Source organism: Capricornis sumatraensis, chromosome 5, assembly GCF_032405125.1.
Source record: "Capricornis sumatraensis isolate serow.1 chromosome 5, serow.2, whole genome shotgun sequence".
Lineage (NCBI taxonomy): Eukaryota > Metazoa > Chordata > Mammalia > Artiodactyla > Bovidae > Capricornis > Capricornis sumatraensis.
This window is the reverse complement of record NC_091073.1, coordinates 47,742,306-47,765,435: the sequence shown is the minus strand read 5'-3', so window position 1 is coordinate 47,765,435 and position 23,130 is coordinate 47,742,306. Positions and strand designations below refer to the sequence as shown.

The 23,130-nt window shown below is 38.0% G+C and overlaps 1 protein-coding gene and 1 non-coding gene across 3 annotated transcripts in view; one reads left to right on the top strand and one right to left on the bottom strand.

Annotated features, from left to right (window-relative positions):
- MAGI2 (membrane associated guanylate kinase, WW and PDZ domain containing 2) overlaps nucleotides 1-23,130 on the bottom strand; it is a 1,476,322-nt gene that overhangs the window by 398,914 nt on the left and 1,054,278 nt on the right. The gene's annotated exons all lie outside the window — the stretch shown is intronic.
- TRNAR-GCG (transfer RNA arginine (anticodon GCG)) lies at nucleotides 16,512-16,584 on the top strand. Its single transcript has one exon. It is a non-coding gene; the product is annotated as a tRNA-Arg (tRNA).

Genomic DNA, 23,130 nt, shown 5'->3' with positions numbered 1-23,130 from the left:
GTATTCAAGAAACACAAACTGAATAAATTGTTAGCCCAGAAGGTAATCTGGAGATACTATACCAATAGTTTTAAGATGACTCTTTAAGTTTCAAAATAACTAATATAAAATCTAATCTCCACACCGCAAAGTGATTTAAGAAAAGAACAAGTCAGATAAAATTATACCCCATTAAGAAAAATACTCCCCAGTGTGATTTAGAAAAAAATCCAAATTTCATATCTGGACCTCCAGGCCTTCCATTCCTGCCAACCTCTGACTTCAGGTCCTCCTATTCTCCTTCCTGTTTTTTGTAATTTAGTCAAACTTATGATTTTGTTTTGCTTTGTTTTGTTTCCCTTGCCATTCCTAAGTGTGTTTAGCCAAGCCCTACTTTTGGGCTTTGACTTCTGCCCTTTTCTTTACTTGGTATGTATTTCCTTAGATACTTTCATAGCTGGATTCTCATAATTCAAATCTCCTCAAATATTGATATACATGCCTACAGAAGGCTTGATCATACTGTCTAAAACAGCTATCACCTTCCCTTCACTTTATCCAATATCCTGCCTTATTTTATCAGCACATTTTAACCATATGAAATTTTACTATACATTTTATGGTTTATTTGATCTGAGCTGCACTTGTGTTCTATTGTTATCTTGATATACAAAGTAAATGACCTCATTGAATGAATGACTGAATGTGAGAAATATAAAAGGTTATGAAATCATGTTTAAGTGAAGAGGGGAATGTGGTGTCTGATACATTCAAGAAATATAGAATTCAGGAAAGAAGAGAGGGTTAGATTAAATCTCTGTTCTTGGCCTTAAGAGAATGAACTTGGACTATTATGTTTCTTGGTTAGCTCAGTGGTAGGCAAAGGTGTACACCAAATAAATGACAAATATTTTCACATAACTTCCTAGGTAGCAATTTAACTTTTAGTTATAATTAATTTGAAATGAGCTTAAACAATGTTGAACATGACATCTCAGATCTTAATAAGATAGAATATAAAATGGTGAATGAGATAGAAGAGTTATTTTAACAGGTGGCAACAGATTTTTCATGAAAATGTTTATATTCAGGGAAATATCAGGATGATTCTGTTTGGTTGTAAAAAGTAAGGTCTTAGGAGTTTTACTTTTTTGTTTGTTTGTTTTTGTTTTAAGGAGATCATAAAAAAAAAAAAAGGAAAGCTAAACTGCTCTGCATAAGGAATGAAGATAAATGTAAGGAAGAGAAAAGAATAGGCAAATGATGATTGAGCCTATGAAAACACACTGATGTCAAAGTCACCAGAGTAATTCCAAAAGTGAAGATAATATTTTAAATTTCTACACACACACACACACACACACACACACACACACACACGTCTTATATTGCCCAAACCGTCAATAAATTCTGTTAACATATGGCCTGGTAATTCCTTATGTGAGAAATTCCTAAGAACACCAAGGAGTAAAGTTTGAGTTCCATATCTAGGCTGACCTGGAAAGAACAGCCATGGAAAGTGAAATGTTAGTGAGGGTGAGTTTGGTGGGCAAGAACTTAGAGATAAGGTTGATCTAAAGAAATACTCTACCAGGAACACACAGGAGTTTTGGTTAGGGCTCAGACTTTGGAATAAGACTAAACATCTTTTTGAATATCTACTAACTTCCAAGGTTAAGATATCATAATCAATAAGATAACGATTCCAGTTTCATCTAGCACATGACCTCTGCTGCTGCTGCTGCTAAGTCACTTCCGTTGTGTCCGACTCTGTGCAACCCCATAGACGGCAGCCCACCAGGCTCCCCGGTCTCTGGGATTCTCCAGGCAAGAACACTGGAGTGGGTTGCCATTTCCCTCTCCAATGCATGAAAGTGAAAAGTGAAAGTGAAGTCGCTCAGTGGTGTCCGACTCTTAGTGACCCCATGGACGGCAGCCTACCAGGCTTCTCCGTCCATAGGATTTTCCAGGCAAGAGTACTAGAATAGGGTGCCATTGCCTTCTCCAAGCACATAACCTTATTTCTATGTAAAAGGCTGACAATGGGCACATTTCTATCTCCAAATCAGGAGTGGATTCCATCCAGTTACAGATAAGTTTCCAAATATTAAGAAGCCATAAAAGAATAAGTAGAGGTCCACATATTATATCTTCTATCCTCTTTTATTTCTAATTTATAGAGGGTTAGGATTATTATATTCACCTCTGTTAACAATATTGGGTAGTATCTTAAACATTAAACACTGTTTATGAAATGTAAGAGCCTAATTATATATCAAAGAGGGAAAAAAGGATGCATACATCCTCCATGAAGCTGAACTGTATGTGTGACTGTGTGTGCTGTGTGAGAAAAAGCCAAGAATGGAAACTGGCTATCTACATGCTACAATCAGGTAGAAGATTCTTCAAAGGAATGTCAAATTGAATCAAATAATCCACGATCAAAGACAAATCAGAAACTGAAACAGCAGTGTTAACTCAGTTGACTCAGGTATTATAAAAAGAATGAGTAAAATGATTTGATGTACTACTGTGGATTTCACATCAGGGTCAGAAGGATGCTTATTAAAGTTGCAGTCTGAATTTGATTTTATTACCTGTGCTTATAACATTGCCTGTCTAGAAAATATCAAGTTAACTATTAGTTTACTATCTCTTGTCTGATTGTCTGGAACTTTCCTAGTATCATGTTGACTCAGAGGGCCTTAACATTCCCCTCAGCTTGACTAAACTTAAGAAAGGTTTCTTCCTCACTGTGGGCTCCTGACTTGCCTTTTCATAGAACAGTCACTTTAGAAACTTGCAACTATAATTTCTGTCTCTGCCTCTTCAAGATATAAGTCTTCTAAAACTCAGGAATATCTTTTGCAAAGACCTGGGAGCCATCCCTTGAAATGTAATCATCAAGAAAGATACCACCCCTATCACCCAGATTTTATGACTTCTGCAGGAGGGTAGGAGCCCAAATTTGATAAATGCCAATTAACAAACACAAATGACCTAAACACTGTAACCAAACTTCTCCATTATTTCACCCCTATGGTCCTCCAATATTTTCCATTAGCTAGCACTAGCATTTGAAAATCCTCCGGCTTTCCGTCTAGGGAGTTAGATCGATTTCTTTCCCCTATTATTGCAATAGTCTTGAATTAGTCATCCTTGCCTTTATAATATAAAGTCTTTCTTGTCTGTCTGTTGCAGTATCTCTTTGACAATGGCCTGACCTGTCTTCTCATCTTCCTAAATTGCTTATTCTCTTGATATCAGGTAATATTTTCTAGTTACTTTTAAGCCAGTAAAAGTATGAGGCTTAGAATAAATGTAACTGAAATGGAAATCCAAAACAGGAATAGTAAATGACAGATAAACTGAAGAACAAAAATAATCAGAGTAGAATATGAAAATTTAGGTCATTGGATAATATTGCCGACTAAAAATTATCACTTGCCCTCTGTCTCTACAAGGTTTAAGTCACTATCCACTGCATTTGCTGACCTTCAAACACATGCTGAAGTAAGTTCAGGGTGGAGGTCAGGAATGAGGCATTCTGTGTCCTGGGAAAAGTTGGCAGACCAAGCCTTCAGATAGATATTTTTCAGGAGATTTTATGAGCTCAATTTCTTGCATCTTCTCATATCTAGAAGAGCACTAAAATTGTTAACAAGACATTTCCTCCTTGTAACCAGCAACAACCTTCTGCCAAAATGTGTGCTTGATTCCATGTGTCCTCCTTCACTAAAAACACATATATACACCCCACCTTCAGTTCAGTTCAGTCACTCAGTTGTGTCTGACTCTTTGTGACCCCATGGACTGCAGCACACCAGGCTTCCCTGTCCATCACCAACTTCCAGAGCTTGCTCAAACTCATGTCCGTCGAGTCGGTGATACCATCTAACCATCTCATCCTCTCTCGTCCCCTTCCCCTCCTGCCTTCAAACTTTCCCAGCATCCAGGTCTTTTCCATTGAGTCAGTTCTCATCAGGTGGCCAAAGTATTGGAGCTTCAGCTTCAGCATCAGCCCTTCCAATGAATAGTTAGGACTGATTTCCTTTAGGATGGACTGGCTGGATCTCCTTGCTGTCCAAGGGACTCTCAAGAGTCTTCTCCAACACCATAGTTCAAAAGCATCAATTCTTTGGCACTCACCTTCTTTATAGACCAACTCTCACATCAATACAGGCTACTGGAAAAACTTAGCTTTGACTAGACAGACCTTTGTCTGAAAAGTAATGTCTCTGCTTTTTAATATGCTGTCTAGATTGGTCATAGCTTTTCTTCCAAGGAGCAAGCGTCTTTTAATTTCATGGCTTGCAGTCATCATCTGCAGTGATTTTGGAGCCCAAGAAAATAAACTCTCTCACTGTTTCCATTGTCTCCCCATCTATTTGCCATGAAGTGATGTGACCAGATGCCAAAATCTTAATTTTCTCACTATTGAATTTTAATCCAGCTTTTTCACTCTCCTGTTTCGCTTTCCTTAAGAAGCTCTTCAGTTCCTCTTTGCTTTCTGCAATAAGGGTGGTGGCATCTGCCTATCTGAAGTTATTGGTATTTCTCCTGGCAATCTTGATTCCAGCTTGTGCTTCATTTAGCCCTTCATTTCTCATGATGTACTCTGCATATAAGTTAAATAAGCAGAGTGACAGCCCATCTTACCTCTTTGTTATGTGGAGCAGTTCCTCAGAGCTGTCTCAGAGGCTGTCTCCTGGGCTATTGTCCTCTTTTTGCCTCCAATAAAACTTAATTTACAACTTTCACATTGTGCATTTTTTCAGTTGACAATATCAAAGAATAACTCAATGAAAAAATACTCTCCCACTCTTCATCCTGAACAACACACACACACACACACAAACACACACAGACAGAGAGAAAGAGAGAGAGAGAGAGAGAGAGAGAGAGAGAGAGAGAGAGAGCTTTTAATCTAATGCCCTACACAGAAATACTCAAGGTTGGAGAATTTGGAAAATTGCTCTGCCAAGTGGAGAAATCTTCTTGATATATGATGTAAAATGCATGAGGATGTTTTTTGAACATAACAGCAGGACTTCAAAACTATAGAATGCTAAGTGTTGATATTCTGCTAAGAAGCACTGCTCGTTTCAACAGAGCTACTAGTTTACAAAAGAAAAAAAGCTATAGTATTTACAATGGACAAAAATATAGACACATTAATAAAATTAGATTGTTCATCAGGTAAGTGGGTATTTTAGATTTAAGACTCTGAGATTAAAGAAAATGAATCAAAGCAACACAAAACAAAATACATCTAGGAACACATTTGGCTTGTGCATTTTTCTCTTTTAAGAATGTAACATCCACATTTTGCTCATAAAGAAATGCCTGACTGCATTTGCTTTGCTAGTTTGCTGGTTTATCATTATTCTGATGATGGCAGCTAAACTGTAAATATAAAATGTACTGACCAATACCATCTCATTTATTTGGAAACAGCAGGTTGTCTAAGATTTTTCCAGAGAAAACTGTGGGCTTCTTTTTCTCTTCTATTAATAAGGGTAATTAGAAACATAATGGTCCGTTGTGACTGGTGGCATCCTGGTTGAAACTTCTCAGCAGTAGCAGAAAGTCTTCCGACTTAGATTTCTCTTCCAACAAAGATAAATACTCCATTATCTACTTACTTGTATCAGTTTAACTTAATTCAGCCCAAATCATCCCTCATAAAATTGATTATAATTGTCAGATTTTATTGTACTAAAATTAGTGTTCAGTTCTACTTTTTTAATCAGTTGTTATCAGGACTGTGAAAATGAGTAGAGTGAAATAAAAATAACCCAAAATGTACTCAGATCTTATGTTTTTATTTCACACAATTTCTTAATAAAAGAAAGAACAATCTAGAGACAATTAGGTTCATGGAGATGGTTTAATTAAATCACTCAGACTATACTAAAAATTATGTGAACAATATTTGATGGTGAATCATTTAAGTTGGAGGTAAATTTAGCCTATTAATGATGGTAAAAATATCATCATGGTATTTTTAAGTTGGAAATGACACATGATGTCATCATTTCTACACGACTAGGAGAAATATTTTTCAATAGTAGAGCTAAATTATTGGAAACTCATATTTAAACAGACTTCTGGACATTTCTCCAATTTAGAGAAACAAAATTCAACTTGATGTATGTTATTTCCCTCAACCTCTCCAAAACACGATCATCATTCACCATGAAGTCCTTCTATTGAACATGATGTAAGTTATTTCTATCTGAAGGTCTTATCTTTATTACTGTCATAGTGAAATATAAACCAGAGCATGAGACTGAGAAAGTGAAGTGAAGTCGCTCAGTCGTGTCTGACCCTTTGCAAACCCATGGACTGTAACCTATCAGGCTCCTCCATCCATGGGATTTTCCAGGCAAGAATACTGGAGTGGGTTGCCATTTCCTTCTCCAGAAGATCTTCCCAATCCAGGGACTGAACCCGAGTCTCCCACATTGTAGGCAGATGCTCTACCATCTGAGCCACTAGTATTTTTTCTATGCTATTTGTTTTATAAGTCTTTACATGGCATTCCCAAGTCAGCTGTCATCTTTATGTTTTCTCATTTTCACTCATTTAAAAGATAACGTTTTTTTTTTTCTATGTCTTGGGAGTTTTGGTTTTGTGAAAACCTAGGGTACTTTTAGACTCTCAAGGAATAGTAACAAAGTTCCCTGGAGACTGAAAAACAACAACAACAAACCCCAGTATTTTTAAGATAGAACTATAGTATGGGGAAAATAAAACAGAAGGATAGATTGAAACTCAAGTAGTTGGGAATTATCAATACATATCTGCAACCTTGAACTTGCTATAGGTACCGAGGTTCGCAATCTTACATCTCCTTGCAAACTCAGGATGAAACTGGTTATTGTTTTAATTTGCATTACTGTGAAAACAGTTCAGATAAACATTTTTATATATTTGTTAGACATTTAAATTTATCTTTTTTGAATTAACTACTGTGTTATTTACCCATTTGTCTTTCTAGATAGTCTTCCTATGGAAGTACTTCTACGCTTTCTTTTGTGTTAGTATATATATCTCATTTCTGTTAGTTAATCTCTATTAGTTTATCAGTTAGTTAATCTCATTTTTATTCTTTTACATTTCATGCTTAACTTTTACCTTGAGAAAAATGCATTTCTATTGCTTTTAATAGGCACAATAATTAAAAGTTTAAAAATATAATAAATTTATAAATTGTAACAACTTTATTAATGCAAATAATAAAAATAGATGTTACGGTAGTTTATTTTAAATTTTATAGAATTTAAAATGTATTAATATTTCCTCATCTGTAAAGATGGAGCCAATAATACCCACAGCATGGTACTGAGATAAGTATAACACATAGTGGAAAAATGGGAGAAAATGTTTGCAAACAATGTGACTGACGAGGAATTAATCTCCAGAATTTACAAATAACTCATGAGGCTCAATATCAAGAAAACAAACAGCCCAATCAAAAATGTGCAGAAGATCTAAATAGACATTTCTCTGAAGGAGAAATACAGATGGACAAGAGGCACATGAAAAGATGCTTAACATCACTCTTATTAGAGAAATGCAAATCAAAACTATGAGGTACCACACCAGTCAGAATGGTCGTCATTAAAAAGTCTACAAATAACAAGTGCTGCAGAGTGTGGAGGGAAAGGAACCCTCCTACACTGTTAGTGGGAATGTAAATTGGTATAACCACTATGGAAAACAATGTGGAGTTTCCTTAAGAAACTAAAAATAGAGTTATATGATCCAGCAATCCCACTTCTGCGCATATATCCATAGAAAAGCATGGTTCAAAGGACACATGCACCCAGTATTTACTGCAGTACTATTTACAATAGCCAAGATATGAAAGCAACCTAAATGTTCATCAAGAGATGAATGGAAAAAGATGTGGTACATATACACAATGGAATATTCAGTTCAGTTCAGTTCAGTCGCTCAGTCGTGTCCGACTCTTTGCGATCCCATGAATTGCAGCATGACAGGCCTCCTTGTCCATCACCAACTCCCGGAGTTCACTCAAACTCATGTCTGTCAAGTCAGTGATGCCATCCAGCCATCTCCTCCTCTGTCAGCCCCTTCTCCTCCTGCCCCCAATCCCTCCCAGCATCAGGGTCTTTTCCAGTGAGTCAACTCTTCACATGAGGTGGCCAAAGTATTGGAGTTTCAGCTTTAGCATCAGTCTTTCCAATGAACACCCAGAGCTGATCTCCTTTAGAATGGACTGGTTGGATCTCCTTGCAGTCCAAGGGACTCTCAAGAGAGTCTTCTCCAATACCACAGTTTAAAAACATCAATTCTTTGCCACTCAGCTTTCTTCACAGTATTCAGCCATTAAAAAGAATGAAATAATGCCATTTGCAATACTGTGGATGGACCAGGAGATTACCATACTAAGTGAACTAAGTCAGACAATGAAAGACAAATATTATATGATATTGCTTATATGAGGAACCTAAAAATAAGTGATGCAAATGAATTTATTTAGAAAACAGAAACAGACTTACAGACTTAAAGAATAAAATTATGGTTACCAGGGGAGAAGAGTGGGAGAGGGAGGGACAGATTGGGAGTTTGAGCTTGACATGTACACACTGCTATATTTACAACAGATAACCAACAATGACTATAAAGCACAAGAAACTCTGCTCAACACTCTATAATAATCTAAGTTGAAAAATAATTTGAAAAAGTATAGATACACATATGCTGCTGCTGCCACTTTGTTGCTTCAATCATGTCCAATTCTGTGTGACTATGGACTGCAGTCTGTTGGGCTCCTCTGTCTATGGGATTCTACAGGCAAGAGTATTGGAGTGGGCTTCCACACCCTCCATTAGGGGATCTTCCTGACCCAGGGCTCAAACCCGGCTCTCCTGCATTGCAGGCAGATTCTTTACTGCTGAGCCAGCAGGGAAACCCAGACACAAGTATATGTATAACTGAATTACTCTGTTGTACACCTGAAACTAACACAATATTATTAATCAACTTTACTTCAATAAAATAAACATAAAAAATAAAGGGACGAGCATGACAAGCGTTAGTGGGGTGTGAAATGTTACTCTGGGAGATGGCAAAGACATTAATGTTACTAGAGCAGGTTCCTGGTGTGAGGAAAGAGGACTGACAAGATAAAACTACACTAGAGTAAGGGTAGATGGTAGGTATTTTGTATATGAGTAAGAACTTAGACTTTATCTTACAGGCAACTGGAAATCATCAAAGGTGTACTTATACAAAAAAGATCACTTCAAAAATATTTGGGAACAGTTTGTTATGTGAGAGAGAAAACAGTCTTCTCAAACTTTTTAAACTTAAGTCACTTTACAAGACCACCCATTTGCAGAAATGCCACACTTCTGAAATGAAGTCCCATGTTACTCTTGATCATTCACAAATTTCCAATTTTTGAAGCCTAAAATATGAACATGTAAATGTTTTTAAAAGGTTGTTAACCATCATCCTACACTGTCTTCCTTTAGAGACTGAAAACCTTCTCAACTAATAAGAACATTTTAATATCTGAATAATTTTAATGTGCACACAGAAGGAAGCAGGGTTCACAGAAAAAACCACAGTTATTTGGATTAGGGTATGTCTCTTGGTGATAGACTTCCAGCAGGGAGCTGTATGGTTTTGACAAAATCAGTCTTCCTCTATGGGCCTCAGTGATCTTATACATGACATGAGAAAAACCAAAGTGGACTAGATAGTTTTTCTAAAGGCCCTCTCTTTTTAGGTTTAGAACTTAAACATTTTAGGTTTCTGATCTAAGGACCAATTTCTATGCCCAAACAAATGACACTGGCTTGATACATAATTTAAGTCAACTGAATTTGACACAAGATTCAATCCATTAGTGGAAGAAAATGGTACCTCAAGTTATCCAGGTTCATTTATAGATCACAAATACACAGATTTCCATTTAGGACCTTATGAAGAACGGTTATTCCATCATCATGACATTACAGAACATTCAAGGTTTGGGTGGAGAAGAAAGAAGATCAATTCAGCTCCTCTTAATTAGCAATTGGAAATGCTTAATTAGCAATTGGAAGTGTGATTCTGAAGTTCAAAAATACTTTTTCTTTGGAAAGAGAAATTTGAGTCATTGTAGAAGTGGTAGCTGAGGCAACGTGGGTGGCTGGGAAAACTCAGGGAAGCATGTGCACTTTTAAAAGAGAAGACAAGGGAGGTTGCACAACCTCAGAAAGACAATACAGTTCAGAGGTAGGAGGAACACCAGGAGAGAACAGGTGGGAGCTCCCAAGTTAAGAGCTGGTCACAAGATCCCTACTGTCACATGGTACATGGGGCAAGGAAGGAAAGGAAGCTTTGGGTGCTGCAATTCCAGAGGGCCAATGACAGCCTTGTGCAAGTTCAGTGGAACACGGAGAAAGCAAGATCACAAGAGGCTGAGAACTTATTTTAACTTTCACTGAGAATCTGTGTGGTGTTTTGACAAAATCAAAGATTATCTGGATTGCCGGGGGCCAGTGTGAGGAACTCCGCCCATGGCAAAGGTCATGAGGAAGGAGGCTTGGCATTCGCAAAGGTGTGATCAAGCCTCAGGAAACCCCCTGTTCCTGAGCATCTAACCCCCAAACCAGAGTCTGCTTCATGCTCTCACCTACACCTCTGACTTTACGGGGGGCTCTCCCCCATAACCGTTTCTCTCGGAGAAGGAGTAAACGTGCAGCTCCAAGGCAATAAAAATTCCTGGGTGTGACAAGAGTGTTTCAGCTTACGGACTCCTCTGAAGGTTATCTAGCCCACCTGTATAGGTTCGTCCAGGGCTGGACCCCGGCACTGGATACTATAAATAGTAAATTTATATAGCACTTTTCAAAGTCATTGGGGATATATTCCAGCCATCATATATGTTTAGGAAGAAGCTACGCCAATAATAGCAAGACATCTCCCAGAGGTGCAAACTGGGGCACTTTTTTAAATCAGTATTCCATTTCTAGAAGGCAACTGATGTGTGGAAAGATTGACTGATGTCCAAGAGTGAAGCATTATTTTAATAAGTTGGAAACCACATAAAAACCCATAAATAAGGGAATGGCTAGGTTGAATATGATAAAATATCATTCACATTATAAAAAATATTTAGTCGCATGGCGGAAATGATATATAAATATATACTATTACATGCAAAAAAGCAGAATATCAAATAGCATGTCCAGAATGACTGTCTAACTTGGCGTTTTAACAAAGTCACTAAAAAGTAGTACATATACAGAGAAAGCAAGAAAATCCATCAAATTTTAAGAGCAGTTTTCTCTGAATGGTAATATTGAGGTTGAGTTTAATTTTATTCTTACTGCTTTTCAATTTTCTACATTTTCAGATAAAATATGTATTGGTTTTATTAATAGAAAAAGTTCATTGACTTCTACTTCTAAAAGGCTAAAGGACGGAATAATAGAAAAATAGAATAATATTAATCAAAGTAAAGCAGAAATTTTTTTCTTTCTGAAACACACACATAAACACATCCAGTTAATAAATACAAATTCATGTGGGTACATGTACTACACACACACACACATACAAACACACAGGTGAGTACACAATTCTTCCTTTAGCATAGAAGAAGTAGAAATATATTCTACTTGCTATTTATGAAATTTGGGCAGACTCAGCCCTCACTCCCAGATTTGGCAAGTTAAGTGACTTACGTCTGGCTTTAGAACAAAGGTTAAATAGGTTTGACAACTGTTTAAAACTAATGTTGCTAAAGTATGCTTTTAATAGTACTCAAGTGTAAAATATAGAAAATATGTAGATAGTAGGAGTTGGTAAGATGTCTTTTCAGAAATTCTAACTGGTAATTATTTTAGACATTTAAATAATAAGGTTTAATGGATTACATCTTCTGAAGAATATATGCCCTGATTTAACCCAAGTGAAAGAAGGGTGAAGCTATATGACAATTGATTTCATAAAAATGGGAAATCATGAAACTACCTACCAAATTGTTTAATGCCTTTATTTATAAACATCCAGGGATTATTTTAAGGCTTCATTTAAAACCTGTACCTTATTTTCCTCCATTTCTCCAGCTAATCACAAATAGGAATCAGATCAAATTATATCTGCATGCTGTTAACTTATTTTGTATCTCAAGATCTATAGACCTGCATCAATTTTCACCTCCCTTCATTATGTGCTAAGTTGTACGGATGGATGAAACACTGAGGTTGGAGAGGAGACATGGAAATAGGGTGTAGTCTTGGAAAACAGGTAGATTGTACCTCAAAAGGTCTTTAAATATTCACAGGTGAAATGAAGACATTATTATGCTAGCTCTAAATACAAAGAATGTTAAGTAGAGACATATTAAGAACAATTCTTTTTGTATGCACTAGATACATGCTGAAACATAATACTCCAAGTTCAAAATAATATGGCTAGTTTTACATAAGGAAACTGTGATATAATTTAGCATGGATTATAATTCTTCTGCTCCTCTTATCTGACTCTAAGATATAAAATAGAATGAAGCATTTCTGGCAAATGTCTCAAGGAGTTCCAGAGTAGCACCATGAACCATAAAGAAGTCATCCTCAGCCACACAGATAGCAGCAAGTAGATCTGTCAGTGGTAGTGATAATGGTTTTAAAGGCTTATAAACATTTTTTTTTTTTTTGGCTTATAAACATTTAACCAGATGTTCTGTCTATAATACTTTGAACATGAGCCATAATTGCTCTCACAATGATAAAGTGAAATGCAAATGTTTTTAGCTTTAATATTTCAATTTTCATCTTTAGGGGCTGGGACACGGCCCGATCCTTTGTATGTTGAAGAGGCATTAAGATTTGAAGATGGGTAGGGATTTCTGGGAGGCAAGGCTATTAATGGGAGTGAGTGCAGGAACCCCAGCCTTGAGGGTAGAACAGAGAAGGTGAAAAGGTGCGTCTTGGGTAAGAGTGAGCCTTGATGTCAGCTGCTGGACACAGGAATGGGCCAGCACGTGGCTTACAAATATCTGAAGCAGCAATATCACAGGAGTTGTTGACAAGGTAGAACATGGTCTGAACTGAAGTGAATATGTTGGAACAATGAGAATTAGCTAGTGGTTGTATAGGAAAGATGAAAGGATCCCCAGAGCCAACGGCATAATGTTGGAGTGTGATAGGATAGGAGACATGGTATGCTGGCTGAGCCTAAGAGTGCAAAGGGGATCTGCTACAAAAGAGGAAATCTGCATTAGAGCCACACATGAAATATGCATCATTTATATAGGACACTGGAGAAGGCAATGGCAGCCCACTCCAGTCCTCTTGCCTGGAAAATCCCACGGACGGAGGAGCCTGGTAAGCTACAATCCATGGGGTCATGAAGAGTCAGACACAACTGAGCGACTTCACCTTCACTTTTCACTTTCATGCACTGGAGAAGGAAATGGCAACCTACTCCAGTGTTCTTGCCTGGAGAATCCCAGGGATGGGGGAGCTGGGTAGGCTGCCATCTATGGGGTTGTACAGAGTCAGACATGACTGAAGCGACTTAGCAGCAGCAGCAGCAGCAGCATATAATACACACAATTTAAAAATGAATATTGACACTTTTAATGAAATGCTTCTAACACTGTATAAATTATTTATACCAAATAATTTTATTTTAGGGCTTGTTTTGGTCCAGAAGTGTATTATTTTCTCTGTAGGTTTCTTAAGTTATATTAGGCATAGTTTAGAACTGCATATTCTAAATACTTTTTTGTCTCCTAAAATAACTTTAAACTTGTATTAAGTGGGGTAATAGATATAAAAAACTGAATGGCAGTCACTGAAAACCTACAAATAATAGGTTTTGAAAACAATTATTTTTTTCAAATAAATAATTATTTGAAAACAAGTAATCTTTGTTAGATTCATGTTAGAACTACTACAAAAAAAATCCTAATAAAAGGAAGTGATAACATTAGGAAGCATAAGTTGATTTTTTATTATTTCAAGTAAATAAATAAAGCTTCTTGGGAGGCAGGGCATAGTGGATGGATTTTGCTATCCAGCATTCCATTTCCTAAAACTAATACACTGAAAGGCTGTTAGTTTATTTTGAAGCAAACTAAGGAAAGATTCGTGAAATGACCCATTCTTGCTCCTGACAATCTATAAAAATAAACACATTTCCTAAGTAAATCATTCACTGCCTCTGCTCTGAGACATTCACTCATGGGTGAAGGAGTAAAGGAAACTGCATTCACAGACCTCTCTGATAAGCTTCCCTCAGCTTTCTGTCCGTCTCTTAAAGTTGATCAATCACTCTTTCCTTAGTGCCACATCTCTAGCCTATTACTTAGTCAAATAATATTTATCATTCTACAATATGTGGTTTATTTTCATGTTTGTTTCTCATCCAGACTGCGAGTTATTTGAGAATAAGACAAAGTCTTATTCATCCTAGTGTTTCCAACCCACAGCACAATACTTAGTACATAATAGGTGCTTAATGAGTGCTGATTCATGTACATGTATTATCCACTGGATAACACCATAATCCTGTGGGACAGACATTACTGTGCTTATTTTATTGATTAGGAGACAGGCTTGAAGAGAGTGGATTGCCTATGTCACAAAGACTTGAATGGTGGAGTTTAGATTGTAAGCTTTTACATTTCGTCAGTTCTAACATGAATTTTTCTTTTCACATTGAAAACAGCTCTGAAAATTGGGATGCATTTCACCTCTGATGGCAAATTTTAATCACTGTCATCAGGCAGCAGTTGTTACTTTTGTGTGTTTGAGGATCTGGTGATGGTTCGCCACATTGCTGTCTTTTCAATTGAGTTAGGGGCATGGTTGGTCCAGCACATGATGAGCTTAACTGCTGTTTAAAATATCTTCCAAAAGATTACATTATGATTCGCCCTGAAACAAAATTTATTGCAGATGCAGAAAGAAATGCAATAGAAGAGTAGATTATAAACAAGACACTGATGAAGCAAATATAAATAATTGTAAGAAGGGTTGAAATTCCATCTTTTCTTGCTATGCAATAACTGAGTGCATCAGGGAATCTATCAGAGGATAACACTCACAAACAGATGAAGCTGTGTTAACAGTTTGTTGGAGTCAGTCAGCGAGATGTAAACTAGAAGGCATAAAAGATGAAGTGATAGGAAAACTCAGACCACTGATGCATTCAATTGAAAAAGAGAGCAACTATGGCAACGATGAGGACTATCCGTGGTATTCAACAAAACTTTCTATGATGATGGAAATGTTCTAGAGTCTGTACTGGCACAGCTGCTGACACCTATGGCTATTAAGAATGTGAAATACTGCCAATGTGACTAAGAAAATGAATTTTAACTTCACTTTAATTAATTTAAATATACATAACCACAGTTGCTAGAGGCTACCCTATTGGATCGTACAGAACTAGACTGCTTTGTAAACCAATCTTCCTTATCAGTTAAGTCTGATGTTACAGTAAGTTTCAGCATTCTGATCTGGAAAGAGCAAATATCATCTATTTTAAAATGTTGCGAGGGTTTAATGAGACGTGATGATGGATTATATTTAGCATATAAGTCTGGCGTATGATAAGTGAGAGGAAATGAAGGTAGTACGTGCTAGGGAGAGTAGGACTACTAGTAATTATAGCAACCACAACAATTTATCCTTGCTGATAAACAGCAAGGAAGGTTTAAATACTACAATAAATACCAGGGCATAAAGAAATATCTCCCCCCACCTCAAAAAAGATGGCAAGCTGCTTCGAAGTTAGGAAGCTCATTATAAACATTAGGCTGCATGGACTCTAGGTAAATACCGATTAGCCTGCAATTTCCAGAAGGTGAATTAGTGCACATGCAATGCTTCTGGACATGTATCTCCATTTTGAAAATTCAAGTTCAAGTGACTTGGGCCCACCCTCTAACTCTTAAAGTGATGCCAGATCAATCTGAGCTTCCATGGGTACTAACAAGGATAGACTCTTGTTAGTACAAACAGGAATATTTGTACAAGAGGAATATTGTACTACAATATTAGTACTACAAAGTACTAAAAGGAATATTATGCTTAGCAAGAGGAAACTTGGATAAACGCTAAATAAAGAAGGATGCCCTGCTGAACCTATAATAAAGACTAGGCTGTTTTAGAATGTGTGGGTAACTCTTCTGGAATTTGTTGATCTTTGTTCATTAGTTAATATGCATCTAGGTGCATACAGGCTGAGGGGTGTGTGTGTGTGTGTGAGTGTGTGTGTGTGTGTGTGTGTGTGTGTGTGTGTGTGTAGGGAAGCAGAGGCTAATAAGGACAATATCTTGGCTTCTACATCCATCCAAACTTCTGAAAGAGTCTAAACCCATTATATGTATATTACATATTATATATATAATATATATAAACCTATATTATATATTTTATATTTACTTATATCAATATTTATTTATATATAAAATATTTATATTATATATAATATACATTATATATTTATAAATATATATATAATATAAACATTATATATAATACATACAATATACTTCCCTGGTGGCTCAGATGGTAAAGCGTCTGCCTGCGATGCAGGAGACCTGGGTTCGATCCCTGGGTTGGGGAGATCTCCTGGAGAAGGAAACGGTAACCCACTCCAATACTCTCGCCTGAAAAATCCCACGGACGGAGGAGCCTGGTAGGCTACAGTCTGTGGGGTCGCAAAGATTTGGACACGGCTGAGCGACTTCACTTTCACTTTCACTTATTTATATATAAAATATTTATAGTTTATATATTATATATAATATAAATAAACATTACATATTATATATTATAATATATACTATTATATATATATAATATATATAAACCTATATTATATATAGATTTCTTGAGAAACCTATATGCAGGTCAGGAAGCAACAGTTAGAACTGGACATGGAACAACAGACTGGTTCCAAATAGGAAAAGGAGTACTTCAAGGCTGTATATTGTCACCCTGCTTATTTAACTTATATGCAGAGTACATCATGAGAAAAGCTGGGCTGGAAGAAGCACAAGCTGGAATCAAGATTGCCGGGAGAAATATCAATAACCTCAGATATGCAGATGGGAGGAGGCAATGGCACCCCACTCTAGTACTCTTGCCTGGAAAATCCCATGGACGGAGAAGCCTGGAAGGCTGCAGTCCATGGGGTCGCTCAGGTTTGGACATGACTGAGCGACTTCACTTTCACTTTTTACTTTCTTGCATTGGAGAAGGAAATGGCAACCCACTCCAGTGTTCTTGCCTGGAGAATTCCAGGGACCGGGGAGCCTGGTGGGCTGCCTTCCATGGGGTCACACAGAGTCGGACACGACTGAAGTGACTTAGCAGTAACAGATATGCAGATGACACCACCCTTATGGCAGAAAGTGAAGAGGAACTAAAAAGCCTCTTGATGAAAGTGAAAGAGAAGAGTAAAAAAGCTCTGAATGTTGGCTTAAAGCTCAACATTCAGAAAACGAAGATCATGGCATCTGGTGGAAACAGTGTCAAACTTTATTTTTTTGGGCTCCAAAATCACTGCAGATGGTGACTGCAGCCATGAAATTAAAAGATGCTTACTCCTTGGAAGGAAAGTTATGACAAACCTAGATAGCATATTCAAAAGCAGAGACATTACTTTGCCAACAAAGGTCCACCTAGTCAAGGCTATGGTTTTTCCAGTGGTCATGTATGGATGTGAGAGTTGGACTGTGAAGAAAGCTGAGCACCAAAGAATTGATGCTTTTGAAGTGTGGTGTTGGAGAAGACTTCTGAGAGTCCCTTGGACTGCAAGGAGATCCAACTAGTCCATTCTAAAGGAGATCAGTTCTGGGTGTTCTTTGGAAGGACTGATGCTAAAGCTGAAACTCCAGTACTTTGGCCACCTCGTGTGAAGAGTTGACTCATTCGAAAAGATTCTGATTCTGGGAGGGATTGGGGGCAGGAGGAGATGGCTGGATGGCATCACTGACTCAATGGACATGAGTTTGAGTGAACTCTGGGAGTTGGTGATAGACAGGGAAGCCTAGCGTGCTGTAATTCATGGGGTTGCAAAGAGTTGGACACGACTGAGTGACTGAACTGAACTGAAACCCATTAAGGAGAGATAGGTTAAGAAGAGAAACCTTGAAAGAGGTGATTTTTAGGAAATGTATCATTCTCTGATATTGAGTCTGGGATTGAACAATGCTGCCTTTTTTGGCAAGAAGGTTCAGGAGGTCAAACCATTTTCTCAATCTTTGCAGATAATCCAAGTCACTTTAACATCTGGGAGACCAGCAGCTTTGAGAACAGCGAAAGACAGTGCCTTATGCACATCGATTAGCACTGTGATGCACACACCATGGGAAAAGGCTCTGCTGAAGACGCCACAAACGGATTCATAAGAAGAGAATGCTGACAAGGAGACTCTCAGTTTACACAGAAAGAAGTGATCTGAGCTTGCACAGGGGGCAATGCTGACAACCCACACTGTTTATAGTATCTCATAAACACTTGTGGAAGGTTTCAGAAAGGGAGTTGAAGGCCTGTTGATCAGAGAGAGACTGGTATAAACAGGCACTAATTTTAAGGTGACCTAATTTGTCCTCATTGGATGGTGATGCCAGAGGACACGGGGGCATGCTAGCTGTTTTGTTACTTTAGAGTTCCTGTTATTATTCAAACCTTTTTGAGTTTCTATAGTAGTCTGCCATGATGATTTAGGGTGGAGTTAGTCCAGTTAGCTTTGGCCCTAATAAAGGACTGTTTGTTGAAAGTCTGCTCATCATTTGCCTTTTTATTGCTACCAGAACAACAGTAACTAGGATCACTAAATCTAACACTTGAATAACAGTCCTTCAGAGGGCTTAACAGTGGCAATTACCAAACAGTACACACCAAAGGTTCTTGGCAGGAAGTAAGGAACAAGAAGTAAAGAACTACTCCATGAACTGAAAATTTTGAGGCATGCTTCCAATGAAAAAATATGTAAATTTTTTAAATGGGCGAGTCATCAGAACAAACAACTGTTCCCTTGAGAAATAAAAAGCAAATAAAGTTTAATAATATATCGAGTCTCTTTTAAGAGCTCTCCATTTAAAATGAAACCTGAAAAAAAAAAAAAAAAAAGAAACCTGAAGCCACACTGGATGATAACAACCTACAAAGGTTGAAATGAAAAAGTTTACCTTTTCTGGAAAAGGGTATATTGATTGAAAGTCCTATTTCACTGATCCTTTCCTATTCTCTGGGAATGAACAATTACAATATAAAGATAGCTTGGGACATGTATTTTCTTCTATTCCTTAAGTCTGATGGCTCAGTTCTAATTATCACTTATACCAAAATTTTACCTAGAAATACTGTTCAGACCTTGGCCATGTAACCTGACTTAACAAAGTTGAAATATGACTTAACTAGTACTAAGCATGGTCATGCGTTCAAACCTTACCTTAATGATGACTTTTTGAACTATAAGAAAGATCAGAAAAGAGAGCAAAAGGAAGGTGGAAAGTTGGAATTATATAGGCCAGAGGTAATAGATCAAAAGGTGATCATAAGATATTCCAAGTTCAGTTGACAAATGTGTGTGTTAGTTGTATCCAACTCTTTGTGACCCTATGGACTGCAGCCTGCTAGGCTCCTCTGTCCACGGAATTCCCCAGGCAGGACTACTGGAGTAGGTTGCTATTTCCTTCTCCAGGGGATCTTCCTGACCCAGGGATGGAACTCAGGTCTCCTGCATGCAGGCAGATTCTTTACTGTTTGAGCTACCAGGGACATAGATAAATCACTAGGGCCAGATGGCACTCACCCAAGAGTTTCAAAGGAACTCAAGGGTGAAACTGTGGAGCCACTGGCCAAACTTGTAGACTGTTATTGCAAACAGTCACCTTGCCAGAGGACTGGGAGATTCTGATGTGATCCCTATCTAGAAGAAGGACTCTTGAGAAACCCTGGAAACAAGATGATGATCCGCAAGACTATTAATAGCTTTCCAGGCATAAGAGATGTGGAGAATACTTTTAAAAAGAGTCAATTCCACTGAATATCTCTATGTATCTAACTGGTGGAGGTAAAAGCTCTATAGTTTTGGTAAGAGGAAATCATACCAATGTGGTCTCTTTTGTGTTTTTGAGGTTTCAAATGGCAATTGTGTGGCCAATAGAGACAAAATTTCCTTTTTTTTTCTTGAGGACATTTGAAAAGATTTACTTATAATAGCTTTACAAAAACACACATGGAGTTGGCATGGAGTTGGAGAAACCTTCTGTCACATACTAAACACTAGCAATGATAGAAAACACAGACAGGGTTCATAAGGAACATTTTCTTTGAGGTATCTTATAGTAGTTGTGAGAAACAGTCTTATTTTCATAAATGGATTTGAGTGGGAATTTAGCATAGATATTTTGAATGGACATATTTTCTTAAGCTCCAGTCAGAATGGAAAAATCAAGCCGAGATGCCAAAACTGGGAAATTTCAAGAGGATACTTGAATAAGAAGAAATGGGGTAGGTTAATACTTGAAGAGTATACTTAGAATTTGATTCTCACAGGATACAGCAAACACTGCAGTTCTAAACAGTAAAAGAACAGGATCTCATCAGGGATCGAACAATAAAAATCAGAGCATCCGCTGCAGAGCACAGGGCCTCGCACACAATGTGGAGCTGAACGTAACCCACAGAGAGTGCTAACCACTGCCCGCTGCTATGCAACACGGCACAATGGCAATGTAGGCAAAGCAGGCCATTTTACAGAGTTCTACAGTCTGTAGTTATCAATATAATATCATACACTTAAAACTTATGAGAGTAGGTGCTGCGTTTTCTTTCAGTTCAGTCACTCAGTCATGTCTGACTCTTTGCGACCCCATGGACTGCAGCACGCCAGGCTTCCCTGTCCATCACCAACACCCACTGCCTGCTCAAACTCACGTCCATCGAGTCGGTGATGCAATCCAACCATCTCATCCTCTGTCGTCCCCTCCTTCTGCCTTCAATCTTTCTCAGCATCAGGGTCTTTTCCAATGACTTAGTTCTTCACATCAGGTAGCCAAAGTATTGGAGTTTCAGCTTTAGCATCAAGTCCTTCCAATGAATACTCAGGACTGATTTCCTTTAGGATGGACTGGTTGGATCCCCTTGCAGTCCAAGGGACTCTCAAGAGTCTTCTCCAACACCACAGTTCAGAAGCATCAATTCTTTGGTGCTCAGCTTTCTTTACAGTCCAACTCTCACATCCATACATGACCACTGGAAAAACCATAGCTTTGACAAGACGGACCTTTGTTGGCAAAGTAATGTCTCTGCTTTTGAATATGCTGTCTAGGTTGGTCATAGCTTTTCTTCCGAGGAGCAAGTGTCTTTTAATTTCATGGCTGCAGTCACCATCTGCAGTGATTTTGGAGCCCAAGAAAATAAAGTCTCTCACTGTTTCCACTGTTTCCCCATTTATTTGTCATGAAGTGATCTTAGTTTTCTGAATGTTGAGTTTTAAGCCAACTTTTTCACTCTCCTCTTTCACTTTCAACAAGAGGCTGTGTAGGTCTTCACTTTCTGCCATAACGGGGGTATCATCTGCATATTTGAGGTTATTGATATTTCTCCTGGCAATCTTGATTCCAGCTTGTGTTTCATCCAGCCTGGCATTTCACATGATGTACTCAGCATAAAAGTTAAATAAGCAGGGTGACAATATACAGCCTTGACGTACTCCTTTCCCAATTTGGAACCAGTCTCCTGTTCCTTGTCCAGTTCTAACTGCTGCTTCTTGACCTGTGTAGAGATTTCTCAGGAGGCAGGTCAGGTGACCTGGTATTCCCACCTCTTGCAGAATTTTCCACAGTTTGTTGTGATTCACACAGTTAAAGTCTTTGGTAGAGTCAATAAAGCATATGTTTTTCTGGAACTCTCTTGCTTTCTTGACTATCCAGTAGATGTTGGCAATTTGATCTCTGGTTCCTCTGCCTTTTCTAAACCCAGCCTGAGTATCTGGAAGTTCATGATTCACATACTGTTGAAGCCTGTCTTTGAAAATTTTGAGCATTACCTTGCTAGCTTGTGAGATGAGTGCAATTGTGCAGTAGTTTGAACATTTCTGAGACATTGCCTTTCCTTGGGATTGGAATGAAAACTGACCTTTTCCAGTTGTGTGGCCACTGCTGAGTTTTCCATATTTGCTGGCATATTGAGTGCAACACTTTCACAGCATCATCTTTCAGGATTTGAAATAGCTCAGCTGGAATTCCATCACCTCCACTAGCTTTGTTCATAGTGATGTTTCCTAAGGCCCACTCGACTTCACATTCCAGGATATCTAGCTCTAGGTGAATGATCACATCACCGTGGTTATCTGGGTCATGAAGATCTTTTCTGTACAATTCTTCTGTATATTCTTGTCACCTCTTAATATCTTCTGCTTCTGTAAGGTCCATACTATTTGTTTCCTTTATTGTGCCCATCTTTGCATGAAATGTTCCCTTGGTGCCTCTAATTTTCTTGAAGAGATCTTTAGTCATTCCCATTTTATTGTTTTCCTCTATTTCTTTGCACTGATCACTGAGGAAGGCTTTCTAATTCTCCTTGCTATTCTTTGGAACTCTGCATTCAAATGAATATATCTTTCCTTTTCTCCTTTGCCTTTAGTGTCTCTTCTTTTCTCAGCTTCCCTTGTGGCAATGCAGGAGACCTGGTTTTAATCCCTGGGTTGGGAAGATCCCCTGCAGAAGGAAATGGTAACCCACTCCAGTATTCTTGCATGGAAAATCCCATACCAGTTTCCTCTGGTAGGTTATAGTCCATGGGGTTGCAAAGAGTCGGATGCGACTGAGCAACTTCACTTTTCTTTCACTTTTTTCTCAGCTATTTGTAAGGCCTCCTCAGACAACCATTTTGCCCTTCTGCATTTCTTTTTCTTGGGAATGGTCTTGATCACTGCCTCCTGTACAATGTCATGAATGTCCATTCATAGTTCTTCAGGTACTCTATCAGATCTAATCCCTTGAATCTATTTTTCACTTTCATTGTATAACTGTAAGGGATTTGATTTAGGTCATACTGAATGGTCTAGTGACTTTCCCTACTTTCTTCAGTTTAAGTCTGAATTTGGCAATAAAGAGTTCATGATCTGAGCCACAGTCAGCTCCTGGTCTTGTTT